Here is a 14,087-nt window from a genome sequence, read left to right on the forward strand (position 1 = left end):
TACTACATCAAGATGCTGCAGTTCTCAGTGTCCCACTGTGTTAAGTCATGGTGTACTATATCGAGATGCTGCTGTAGCTCTCACTGTCCCACTCTATTAAGTCATGGTGTACTACATCGAGATGCTGTAGCTTTCAGTGTCCCACTGTGTTAAGTCATGGTGTACTACATTGAGATGCTGCTGTAGCTCTCACTGTCCCACTCTATTAAGTCACGGTGTACTACATCAAGATGCTCTAGCTCTCAGTGTCTCACTGTGTTAAGTCATGGTGTACTACATCGAGATGCTCTAGCTCTCACTGTCCCCCTGTGCTAAGTCACAGTGTACTACATCAAGATGCTGCAGTTCTCAGTGTCCCACTGTGTTAAGTCATGGTGTACTATATCGAGATGCTGTAGCTTTCAGTGTCCCGCTGTTAAGTCATGGTGTACTATATCGAGATGCTGTAGCTCTCAGTGTCCCGCTGTGTTAAGTCATGGTGTACTACATCGAGATGCTGTAGCTCTCAGTGTCCCACTGTGTTAAGTCATGGTGTACTATATTGAGATGCTGTAGCTTTCAGTGTCCCACTGTGTTAAGTCATGGTGTACTACATCGAGATGCTCCAGCTCTGTGTCCCACTGTGTTAAGTCATGGTGTACTATATCGAGATGCTGTAGCTTTCAGTGTCCCACTGTATTAAGTCATGGTGTACTACATCGAGATGCTCCAGCTCTCAGTGTCCCACTGTGTTAAGTCATGTTGTACTACATCGAGATGCTGTAGCTCTCAGTGTCCCACTGTGTTAAGTCACAGTGTACTACATCATTGTCAGGCTCACTGTTTTCATTTCCATACACACTTAGATTATAAGAGTTTGTAACGTTTTGACAACATTACAGGTCATGAAACAATCCTCATTTTCCTATAAGTTATTCCAGTGGCTCACATAGTCCTTGCCACTTCTGCTTCACCATGCAGTGAGGTACAACCTGGTATTGGTTTTGTGCTTGACTCTGACCCTCTTGCCATATTTTGTAAGGTTCTGTGTTTAAATATTGCATTTCAGGCAGCTATGGTGTTGCCAGCCTTGAGGCAGGGCTCTGGAGCCTGAAGACATGTGTCCTTGGCAGTAACCTGTATGTATACCCACCTTTCTGAAATTAGACCCAGATGCTATCTCAAAGCTAAAAGTCATTTTCTTGACATCAAGCATTTTTGGCCTGGAAAGCTCCATTTTAGAAAACGGCTGTTTTGCAAACATTATATAAGCTGTCACCAGCAAGAATTCCATCATTGCAAGAATTCCTTCACTGCAAGAATTCCATCATTGCAAGAATTCCGTCACTGCAAGAATTCTGTCACTGCCGTAATCACTCATCAGAGACTGAGGAAGTCTCGGTTAAGTGCACGGGGCCTCGGGACTCTCGGAGGTGCCCAGCTCCACAGCCCCTTCCACATGGGAAGGCAGCAGAGTGGCTGCTCTCCTTCCCAGTCCCTGCTCTGGGAGGGTCAGCCCTGACTCACACAGCCCTCCTTCCATGTCACGCCAGGAGCCTCACCATGCAGCACTGCAGCTGGAATGAGTGAAATACCTGATGGAGCACTTGGAGAAGAGAGTCGAATTCACAAGCCTCCAGCACTCGGTGTGGCCAGCATTCACCACTCAGGGATTTCTAAGATCACACGTGACGTCTGACCGGACTCAGAAGCTCACACGTGATGTCTGACCGGACTTGGAAGCTCAGCACTTCGTTATTTTATTATCTCCAAATCCAAAAGAAGTGGCAGTCATTACTTCAAAGCCCACTCCTGAAGGAAAAGGCCCACTTGACACCAGTGCTGGGGATGCAATCCACTTGTGTTATCATCGGACCCCGAGCTGTGCCTGAACCTCGGTGCCTGCATTCTTTACTCAACAGGCATCTGTTGAAACTCTGTCATGTTGGCCCCTGTTACAATCTTGTGCACAGGACCTGACCGCTAAGGTCTCCAGAGCTTTGGGGCATTTTATCAGAGGTTCCTGCCACATTTGTGTCCAGCACAACAGTGAGTAAAGAACTGGCAACATGTTCTCCCTCCCAATTCCTCCTGTTTTCCTTCCCAAGGCAGGCAGGACACATTGTCTCACGGCGAGCTGGCCTTACCCTGAACTCAGAGCATCAGCACCCCAAAGCTGCAGTGAGGAGGAAGAGACTGCCCACCCGCGAAAAGGCCCCTCAGTCTTCAGCCAACACCACAGGCACAGCTTCAGCCCTCTGACTCTTGCTGACCACAGGTTACCTTGGATCTTCTCTCCTTTGAGGGCAACTGAGCCACATTTGGCTCTTTTCAGAACATAGAATCTTGGCTTTGTCTTTTCCTGGGCTTGGGGTACCTGGGACTCCAGCTTCAGGCACAGGGTCCAGCACACATTCCTTCTTCTTCACCAAAAGCCAATGAGATCAACATAGTTGCAAAGCTGCCTTATGTTTTCAATGAGAAGAGTTATTTACAAAAAGAGACGGCTTGACAAATATCGTGCATAAGCAATCCCACCAGTGCGCATTGCCCCTGAGTTCCCTTCCCTCTGAGACCCAAGCTGTCATGGCTGTGAGCCATGCAGATGAGGTCCTCCTTGTCATCCTAGTGGGCTTCCCAGAAGATACTCCCCATCATCCGAGTGGGCTTCCCAGAAGATAATCCCAGTGACTGAGTGGTTCCTGCCTCCCTTCTCTGGCCACATTTGTGAAATAGGTAAGCAGCATGTCTTCCATGGAAGCAGGGATGAAGTGACGGCTCTGAGTCAGTTTCCTCCGCGTCCCCGTTGATGAGACGCGGCAGTTGCATGAGGGGCAGGTCACAGGCGGTTGTGGCTTACAGACGCCCTGGGTTCCAACAGGGCCTGACAGAGATGTCCAATTCCAGGGATCACCTTCCCATACTTGATCGGACCCATAACATCTTAGAAAGCACAATATACTCAGTTCTGCCCATGTCATCCTCTGCTCAAGTATCTGAGTTCAAGGTCATTTCTGGACTGAGGATTCCCGTACCCCATTAGACGTGTGTGGCTCAGATCTTCAGGCTTTGGAATCGAGGGCCAGCCGCACCCCTTGTTGGTCCCATTCTGGCTGGTGGTCCCCTGGTGCACCTGTCATGTCCTGCACAGCTCTCAGGCCTTTGGTTGAAAAGCTGACTGGAATCACACTTGAAAAAAGAGCTCAGCCTGTGGATATTAGTGACACCCACCCTGGTAGGAAATGCACATGTAAGGCTGAGTTTGTTTCTTGGAGTTTTCCTATTTATTTTAAAGTTGGGGTGACAAGCACTGGGTTTTTGAACACTGAGCGGAGGGCAACGTTTCATTATTTATGCAAAGTGCATCGACAAAGCGACATTGAAAGTTTTTGCCATATTTTCCTCTTTGTAGTTTCTCCAAGTGAGATATGTCAAGAAGCAGCTTTCCTGTGATGTGCCTCAGAAATAAATGGAAAGAAAGAAACACAGCAGATGGCTTGGATTAAATCTGAACAGTGATAAGTTCTGCTTTTAGGACAGCTGGGTAATGTACTCTTTGCTCAAAAACATGTTTGATCTGAAACACAAAAACAATCTTACGGTTTCCATGAAAATGAAAGAAAAATGAAGCTGAATCGTGGAGTAAATTGCTAGTTTTCTCCGCAGCATGTTCTGGGCTGCTTTGGGAGCCATATGCTCTGTTTGATGTAAATGAGATGGAACTGAAATTTAAAAGTTTTACATTTAAAAGTAGTGACCAAACCTATTCATCAATGCCTTTGGGCATTCTAATAAAGAATTTTTATTAGCCCTAAGGTTTGGGGTTAAAAAAATAAAGTTTGTCTTAACCCTGAACAACTTGGGCCCACCTTCATTTTCAGATCTGTGAAATATTCGAGCAACAGATGCTGAAGCTAGAGACCAAGTTACTGATGAGGGAGGTAGTTTGGTTCTTGGCAATCAAGTTCTGCATTAATAATCGAGCCTCATCACAGAAATACTTCAAATCCCCTTTTCACAGAATATCTACTGAAAAGTATCACTAAAATGCAATTTTGCTAGAATCCATTAATTTTACAAGCTGACTGAATCTTCCTCAGAGATCAAAAACTGCAAAGGAGCTAGACTACAAGGAACTGAATTTCAGTCAACCTTTTAAGAAATGCAGATCAGAATGCAAATCCTAGGTAGCTTCTTAAACAGCAAAAGACAGCATCCACGTCTCTGCAAAAGGCTTGAACTCTTTGGCCAGCTTGGTTGGGGAGAGCTGGAATGGCAGGTTGAGAAGTATCAACAAACCCCATCAATGGCAGCTTCCAACACCATCTGATTTTCTGAATTTCAAATCTGGACACAGAATTGAGCCGGAAAACTCTGAATGCTGCCAGATTCTCATTTCAGATGCACACACATACTCTTGCATGTCTCAAAGAAAGTAAAATAAAAGGAAGATAGAAAGAAGGAAAAAGAAGAAAAAGAAACCCTGTAGTCCACATGAAAGAGCAAATGCTATCTGAAGGCCTCGGCAGCTGCACGGGATGTCATACCCGGGCTGACACTGCCGGCTTCTGGGGCCACCATTCGGACGTGGTCTCAGTCACACCTGGCTGACGCTGCTGGCTTCTGGGGCCACCCTTCGGACGTGGTCTCAGTCACACCCAGGCTGACACTGCTGGCTTCTGGGCCACCATTTGGACATGGTCTCAGTCACACCTGGGCTGACACTGCCGGCTTCTGGGGCCACCCTTCAGACGTGGTCTCAGTCACACCTGGGCTGACACTGCCGGCTTCTGGGGCCACCATTCGGACATGGTCTCAATAATCTTCCCGAGCTCGGCCAGCTCACAGGAGTTCAAGCTTACAAGTAGTTGGTGTGTAATTTGCATGGTCAGTAGAGACAAAGAAAGGCTTCAAAGCCACTGCACACTCCTGCTGCTCTCCAGAGGTAAAGCGAGGAGAGGGTGACAATGGCAAATCAGGGCCCAGGCCAGTTTCCCAGATAGGAACCATGGCCGATAAACCCGAGACCACAGGTGTTCCATCCCTGCTACTCAGCCCAAAGCAACAAGAAAAAGGAAGCCTGAGGTGACACCACAAAATGCAAATTTATCTCCAACACTGTCACTTGTTAAGATAGCAAAGAAATGAGCCTTGATCCATGAATAAACTGTATACATCAACTCATTTGGGAAACAAGCAAGAAACCCAAGAGAAACCACGGGGGAGAAACCAGGATCCATGTTCTATCCCCTGCTGCTGGGCCAGACCTGAGCAGCACGGCAGTGAAGGAAGTGGATTTGGGGGGCTTCCCTCCACCCACAGTAACCTTCCTTTGCTGAGTGATGCAAGCCTGACCTTTCCGGGGAGCACCCATGACCTCGTGGGGACACGGTGAACCCTAGGGACATGAAATGGTCCCGCCCTAGCTTCCTCTCCAGTGCCCTGCCTGTCCTGCCCAGGGCACTCCCAAAATGTCTCAACGAAAATGTTCTTAGAGGGGAAGAGGTCTCAGAGATTAGCCCCTCTGGTTCCTCATTTTTTTTTTGAGACAAAGTCTCACTCTGTCACCCAGGCTGGAGTGCAATGGCACCATCTCAGCTCACTGCAACCTCCACCTCCTAGGTTCAAGCGATTCTCCTGCCTCAGCCTCCTGAGTAGCTGAGATTACTAGTTTTTGTATTTTTAGTAGAGACGGGGTTTCACCACGTTAACCAGGCTGGTCTCAAACTCCTGACCTCAAGTGTTCCGCCCACCTCAGCCTCCCAAAGTGCTGGGATTACAGGCATGAGCCACCACATCCAGCCCCTCATTTTCTAGATGAGGAAAGAGAAACGGGGACATTACAGTCCCTTTATGGCCAACACTGGAATGGAATACTGAAAATTGCTTTGCATGGATTTCTGCTGTGCTCTGTAGTTTGCATGTATCATTTCCTTTAATCCTCACAACTCCCCTCTAAGGTGGTAATTACCTTATTTTCACTTTTTTAGACGAGAAAGATTAATTCGGAAGAGGCTAAACAGCTCCAAGGTCTCCGAGCAGAGAGGCAGCCGTCGGATTCCGGCACCTGCTGGACCACCCTCCAGGCGCCCAGTGATTTCTCCAGGGTGGACACAGGCTTACGTGTGGCGCAGGAGTGCTCTGTGACGTACACAAGGCGCATCCCACACAGGTGGATGCAGAGAGGCCAGAGAGGGGAGGCACCCGGCACCATCCCGTTCTGTTTTCCGTGCAGCCCGTTCTTCGGGCTTTATTAAGCAACTGCCCACGTGGAAGAAAAGCAATAATGAAGCAAGGCGTCGTATCGATTCCCCCAGCTGTAATGGAATTCCGTCAAGGAGCAAAGCGAGGCGTTTTCAGAAACTCTGCCTGTTAACGTTTATTGCTCCCAAAGTCTGATTATAACACACTAGCTCCGGGGGCCGAGTGAACATCACTTCACACAAAAACAGGGACAACGTCTGTGACCACCGGAGATGAATATTAGTGAAAGAACTGACTCTCCCGATTCCTCTATTAACCTGTCTCTGGCTACATTCAAACAAATCATATGTGTGTACGGAACAGGCTCACACACACATGCCAGCACGCGTAATGCCCAGTGGTCAGAAAATGCTCTTCAAACCGGGGTCTGAGACGCCCGCAGAGCGCGGCCCTGAGAGCCCTGAGAGCAGAGTCAAGCACGATGCTGCTGCCTGGCCCCAGTGGCCAGGCATGTGCCGCACCCTCGAGAACATCCGGGGACCTCGGGGCCCACAGGCATTAACCATCAGCTTAATCTCCCACGCCAGGTGTGCTCAGCACCCTCGAGAAGGTCCGGGGATCTCGGGGCCCACAGGCATTAACCATCAGCTTAATCTCCCACGCCAGGTGTGCTCAGCACCCTCGAGAAGGTCCGGGGATCTCGGGGCCCACAGGCATTAACCATCAGCCTAATTCCCATGCCAGCTCGCCAGGTCTGGGGCCCAGGTGTTTCGGAGAAGGCATTCTGTAGTTATAACTACCATCCACCATCAGGCGACTGTCGGTAAAGGAGGAGACCCTCCTTCATGTGGCCATCACTTGCGGCCTTAAGACAAAAACAATCATGCTCATTGCTGCTAAGAACCCAAAACAATAGGCTGAAAGTCCTGCTGATGCACTGCCAGGAAAGACGCAGAGTCCGAGTCCAGCCTAGCTGAGGCCTGCGCACCGCCGGGAAAGACGCAGAGTCCGAGACCAGCCTAGTTGAGGCCTGCGCACCGCCGGGAAAGACGCGGGGTCCGAGACCAGCCTAGCTGAGGCCTGCACAGCGCCGGGAAAGACGCAGAGTCCGAGTCCAGCCTAGCTGAGGCCTGCGCACCGCCGGGAAAGACGCAGAGTCCGAGACCAGCCTAGCTGAGGCCTGCGCACCGCCGGGAAAGACGCGGGGTCCGAGTCCAGCCTAGCTGAGGCCTGCGCACCGCCGGGAAAGACGCGGGGTCCGAGACCAGCCTAGCTGAGGCCTGCGCACCGCCGGGAAAGACGCGGGGTCCGAGACCAGCCTAGCTGAGGCCTGCGCACCGCCGGGAAAGACGCGGGGTCCGAGTCCAGCCTAGCTGGGGCCTGCGCACCGCCCGGAAAGACGCAGAGTCCGAGTCCAGCCTAGCTGAGGCCTGCGCACCGCCGGGAAAGACGCAGAGTCAGTCCAGCCTAGCTGGGGCCTGCGCACCGCCGGGAAAGACGCGGGGTCCAAGTCCAGCCTAGCTGGGGCCTGCGCACCTAACTCCGCCAAGGACTTACATTCTGATTTCAGGGGTTCTCTTAGCCTGTCACCAAGTGTTTAAAGAAGGTTATGATGAAACCAACAAGCCAATCCGAGTGTCTTTAAACTGGGGCCACGAATGAAACTCACTCCTGTAAGAGGGCAGGGGAGCTGGGGCACTCTCTCGTCCCAAAATGGAAAAACATTCATTTTTAACAGTAATACAACATGAGGTGGTGAAGGCACAGCGGCGTCGGACGTGACTCGCAGCGCATCCAAGACAAGGGGCCTGTTATTGGTGGCTCAGAAGACGAGGGCGGCAGCAAGACCCTCGGGGGAGCCCTTAGGGAAGTCACCGGGTTGTTCTTTTAAACGACGTGTGCCACCGCACAGAAACTGCAAAGGAGAAAACTAAAATTATTTGTAACCCACCGATCCTAGGAAACGGCTGCTGGCATTGGCTCTGTTTCTCTCCATGGTTGAGATCGCAGTATTGGGACACTTTTACAGCTGCCTTTGTCATTTAACACTATTCCACCGGAATTTTCTTATGTTCTTAAGAAACTCCTAAGAAGTATAATTTTAGTAGCTGCAAGGTATCTGTCACAGAGTCACCATTACCCGACCAGGCCTCTGTTTCACACAGTCGGGTCGTTTTTAGTCAGTGATCCAAGGGGGCCGGGCGGTGAACCAAATCTAACAGAGGCAGTCACAGTGCAGTGACAGAGTTCCTTCCTGGTTCTGATGGGGAAGTTCAGTCACCGTGTCTGTATGTTACTTACTCGCTTCTTTCAGGGTCTTTTCCAATAAAGACAGCTATTTTTCATGGCAATGGAAATTATAAAAGCATCTACCCTCATGCAGATCGTCCTGGGGACATCCCAGCTGCACCCTGGTGCCGGGACAGCCTTACTGCAAGAAAAACAGGGTGTGGGAGGATTTACAAGTTCCAACTGAGCCAGCGACATCAACCTGTGGGCACGTGGTGGGTTGGTGGCCAAGCCTGAACTGAGACCAAGGCTTTGGACTCCTAGCACTGGCTGTCTCGCTTGCTAAACCGTAATATTCTCATCTAACTGCTCTGTACTAAGAACATGCTTCCGGATCCAACTGATGTGTTTCGGAGGTGCCCTACCCATTCAGGGGCAGGGTGGGGCTGTCACCCAGTCGAGAGGCTTTCCTGAAGCCGAGAGCACTGGGAGGCAGCATCTGAGACCTCTCTCCACAGCAGGAGCTCCCCCACATCTCCAGGGAAGAACACGTTCCAGCAGATCCACAGCCGGCACAAAGGAAACCTTAGGAAGGTCGTGGTAGGCTCTCCGCGCTGGTCCTTAGCAGCTGCTCCTCCTGCAGCTCAGAGCTCAGCATCCCTTCTCCAGGACCTTCCCGCCATCAGGCGCTCTCTGCACCACCCAGCTCCACCACCATCTCTGCCTCCTTCCCACGGACCGTCAGCCCAATGCTGGGTCCCCACTGCAGCTTCCACAAACCCTTAGACCCGCTGGTGGTGTGCTAGCTCCCTCATTCCTGGCCTGGGAGAGCCTGGCCTGGTCCCACCTCCCTCCTGCCACCCTCCGCTCAAGCACATGGCCATCCCAACAGCAGAGCCCTGTCTGAGAGGAAAGAACTCGGCTCCAGACCGCCAGCAGGCAAACATATGGAAAGATGGGCTCAACTCAGTTTCTGGTTTTTCACTAATTCATGGCTTTTTTATTAAATGCAATCTGAATACAGATGAATGCAGGAGTGGGTTTCCATAATAGGCCATGGATGGTGAGCTAATGGGGTCTGAAATGTCAAGTCCAAATCTCCAACAAAAGTGATCATTTAAAAGGAAGATGTGCGTAGCCATACTCGTGGGACATAAACTGTTCTTTCTTTTTCTTTTCTTTTTTCTTTTGAGATGGAGTCTTGCTTTGTCGCCCAGGCTGGAGTGCAATGGCACAATCTTGGCTCACTGCAACCTCTGCCTCCTGGGTTTAAGCAATTCTCCTTCCTCAGCCTCCTGAGTAGCTGGGATTACAGGTGCACGCTACCACGCCCAGCTGATTTTTGTATTTTTAGTAGAGATGGGGTTTCACTATGTTGGCCAGGCTGGTCTCAAACTCCTGACCTTGTGATCTGCCTGCCTCGGCCTCCCAAAGTGCTGAGATTACAGGCGTGAGCCACCACGCCCAGCTGGGACATGAAGTTTTCTTAAACAACAATGCTTTGTAAGGATCCCAAGCAGCAGGAGAATCCAACTGAATTGAAAGTAGGCTAAAGAGTGCAGCAAACTCAGCATGGGATGAGGTGAGGGAGAGTAGCCTGCTGGCGCTCACAGGCTGAGGGGCCTGTAGACCCGGAAGTCGGTACCACTTGTGGGAAGTCTCTGGTGAAGATGAAAACCGCCCCAGGCACATTCACAGAAATGCTCTGGGGTTTGTGGACCCTGGGCATGTTCCCAGAAGCGCTCTGTGGTTTGCGGGGCCTCGCACGGCTCAGCGCGGCGCCCCCTCCGTGTGGATTCCCGCTCTGAGGGCCAAGATCACTGCATGGGAGTGCACTGCTTCTTGTCCTAATTGACAGGGAACGTTTGGTGGTGTCTCCACCACAAGAGACGCAGCATGGCTGCGGGACCAGTGAAGCCATAAAGCCCACTCGGTGCCTTGTGGGGCCGACACTGTGTCACTGCAGGAAGCCGCAGCCCGGCCTGGATTTCCAGGAAGCAAGGCCAGCTCAGCACAGACACAACTCCCATGACAGCTTGAACCCAGCTCACCCCCGCTATGAGAGAAACACCGGGTGACTGACCTGGAGTGAAAACAGCAGTGAGGACGGGGGAAGAGCCCCCACACTCTCAGAATGGTCTCTGGACGGAGACCCCCAGGCAGTGGCCACCTGACCCTGGCTGTGTCTGACCGTGGAACCAGAGCAGACATGTTTGAGCAGAACCAGAGCAGACATCACTGGCCGTGGAACCGGAGCAGACATGATTGACCCCAATCAGCCCCTGAGGGAGCTGGCTAACGAGGACCACCCAAGACCCCAGAACATGACAAATGCAAAGAGCTTGGACTGAGGAAAGCAAGTTCAAATTCTTCACTGTGTGATTCCAAGCAAATCAGAACCAAATTCTTTTCTGAATGTTTTCAGTGACAGATCAAAGAAAAGATCCCAGCCAGCGTGAGCCCCAGGCACACACTGCCTCACAGCGGGCTCACACTGGCTCACACCAGGCTCACACCAGGCACACACGGGGCTCACACCAGGCACACACTGGCTCACACTGGGTATACACTGGGCTCACACTGGCTCACACCGGGCTCACACTGGGCTCACACCGGGCACACACCGGGCTCACACTGGCTCACACTGGGCTCACTCTGGGCTCACACTGGGCACACACTGAGCTCACACTGGCTTACACTGGGCACACACTGGCTCACACCGGGCTCACACTGCCTCACACTGGGTTCACACCGGGCTCACACTGGGCGCACACTGGGCACTCACTGCCTCACAGCGTGCTCACACCGGGCACACACTGGCTTACACTGGGTATACACTGGGCTCACACTGGCTCACACTGGGCTCACACTGGGCTCACACCGGGCAAACACTGGGCTCACTCCGGGCTCACACTGGGCACACACTGGGCTCACACTGGCTTACACTGGGCACACACTGGCTCACACCAGGCTCACACTGGGCACACACTGCCTCACACCAGGCTCACACTGGGTACACACTGGGCTCACACCGGGCACACACTGGGCTCACTCCGGGCTCACACTGGGCTCACTCCGGGCTCACACTGGACACACACTGGGCTCACACTGGCTTACACTGGGCACACACTGGCTTACACTGGGCACACACTGGCTCACACCAGGCTCACACTGGGTACACACTGGGCTCACACTGGCTTACTCTGGGCACACACTGGCTTACACCGGGCACACACTGGCTCACACCAGGCTCACACTGGGTACACACTGGGCTCACACTGGGCACACACTGCCTCACACTGGGCACACACTGGCTCACACTGGGCACACTGGCTCACACCAGGCACACACTGCCTCACACTGGGCACACACTGGCTCACACCAGACTCATACCAGGCTTACACTGGGCACACACCGGGCACACACGGCACATACTGGCCACACACTTGCTCACACTGGCTTGCACTGGGCTCACACTGGGCACACTGGCTCACACCAGGCACACACTGCCTCACACGACACACACTGGCTCACACTGGACACTGGGCACACACTGGCTTGCACTGGGCTCACACCAGACACACACCAGGCACACTGGCTCACATCGAGCACACACTGGCTCACACTGGGCACATACTGGCCACATACTGGCTCACACTGGCTCACACTGGCCACACACTGGCTCACACTGGCTTGCACTGGGCACACACCAGGACACACTGGCTCACATCGGGCACACACCGAGCACACACTGGCTTACAGCCACCCACCCGAGGGACAGACTGGTGCCAGGGGAAGCTGTGTCTGAGTGCTCCATCATGGGACCTGCTCGTCCCTCTCTCTGACCTCCCTGCTGGACACCAACACCAGCCCTCAAGTGCCAGCAGTGACAAGCCCACCTGAGCAGAAATGCAGAGTCTCGTCCAGCATCCTCAGAGTCCAATCCACTCTAACAGGATCCCCTTTGGTCACATGACCCCACCTGAGCCAATCACTGCAGCCAGGACCACGGAACATTCTGGCTGACTCACGGGATGCCTTGTCCAGGGCGGGGAGGACTCAGAGTTCCCGCTGGACCTTTAATGACGTGTGAGGGAGAAGAGAAACACGACACGGTCAGGGAGACGTCACAGGTGCTCCCCAGATCCTCAGGGGAACCACACACAGTGACTCATGAGGAGCGGCGGGGCCCTGAGCCAGGGCGAAAGCACCGGGCACTCCAGAATCCCAGGCTCCTTCCCTGAACAAGCATCCAAACCTCTCAAGCTAGGGCTGACTACAAACGACAAATTCCTGTAACACAGAGCTCAGATAGCAGATTTCAAATGTTTTGTTCATGAAAATGTAACCTCTGTGTCGTCTTGGGACAGTGTTCAGGAGGGGGAGGGTGCAAGCTCTGGCCCAGGCCCCACCTCTATCAGGGAAGGCAAACATCACTTAAACGCCTGCAGCCTCCTGCGAAGGTTTTCTGAGACTATCAGCAAAGATAATATGTTTTCAAGCTCCTGGAATATGTGTAAAGTATTATGCAAACAAACAACAGCTATTAGAAATATCACTTTACAAACTTTTTGTTGAGATACTATGCATTCCAAAGCGTGCACCAGTGAGAAGTACACAGCTTGGTGCTGCCTGAAGACGCAGCCTGGCCCGGGATTTCCAGGAGCAAGGCCAGCTCAGAACAGATGCAACCCCCATAAAACAGCTTAAGACAACCTCACCCTCACTAGAATGGCTTACACTCCTGCTACAAAAGAAACACCTGGTGACTGACCTGGAGTGAAAACAGGAACGAGGAAGGGGGAAGAGGCCCCGCGCCCTGACAAATGTTTACAGAACAAACACACCCACCCAGACATAGATTCATAACCCACAAGCCCCACCCCCATCCTCTCAGTCACCATCATTCTAAATTCCAGGCTGAACGTCAGCTTTGCCTGTTTGAACTGTAGGTCCGTGGAATCACACTCTCTGCTCTCCTGAATCCGGCTTCTTTGTGCAATATCCCGTTTGTGAGAGTCACCTGTGTTGCTCTGTACAACAGTAGCTGGTGGTTTTTTATTGCTCTGTAGTATTTAATTGTATGGAACATCCCACAGTTATTTCTACATTCCCCTGTGGATAGACGTGTAAGTTATTTCAGTTGTAAGCTGTTATAAATCAAGCTGCTGGGAACATTCTTAGGCCTTTTTGTATATTTAAGGATGCATTTCTATTGGGTATGTACTCATAGGAGTGGGATTACTAGACCATAAAAGACAGATATATTCAGCTTCCACAGATACGAACTGAGCTGCTAGGCACATTCTTGTACATGTCCTCTGCATACCTCAGTCTGCATTTCTGTTGGGAATACGTGTATCTAGGAGTGCTATTCTTCGATCAAGGGTAAAAAAAATACGTAGCTACATTTGCCACTTTATTTTGAAGTTTACAGGCAAAAGCTGCTGATGTTACGGATTGATAGCGATGTCCACTTTTCATTCCTGGCACTGGTAAGTTGGTCCTTCCTTCTGTTTTTCTTGATCAGCCTTGCCAGAAGTGTATATTCACATCTTTTAAAGAAGCAATGATTGGTTTTGTTCATTCTCTCTACTGTACATTTGTTTTCTATTACATTATTTTTCTCTTTTCATTATATTCTTATATTTCTTTTAACTTCAATTTTCTGTTCT

General features: G+C 51.4%; 1 protein-coding gene across 4 annotated transcripts in view; it reads right to left on the minus strand.

Annotated features, from left to right (window-relative positions):
• The window catches only part of PTPRN2 (protein tyrosine phosphatase receptor type N2), a 1,029,630-nt gene that overhangs the window by 861,666 nt on the left and 153,877 nt on the right, over positions 1–14,087 (minus strand). The window contains exon 1 of one of the 4 annotated variants that reach the window (XM_055347415.1): positions 5,951–5,969. The exons of the other annotated variants lie outside the window; for them this stretch is intronic. The gene's annotated coding sequence lies outside the window, so the exon portion shown is untranslated. Of the gene's footprint in view, positions 1–5,950; positions 5,970–14,087 lie in introns of those variants that run through there. 4 annotated transcript variants of the gene reach the window in all.

Source organism: Gorilla gorilla, chromosome 6 (genome assembly GCF_029281585.2).
Source record: "Gorilla gorilla gorilla isolate KB3781 chromosome 6, NHGRI_mGorGor1-v2.1_pri, whole genome shotgun sequence".
Lineage (NCBI taxonomy): Eukaryota > Metazoa > Chordata > Mammalia > Primates > Hominidae > Gorilla > Gorilla gorilla.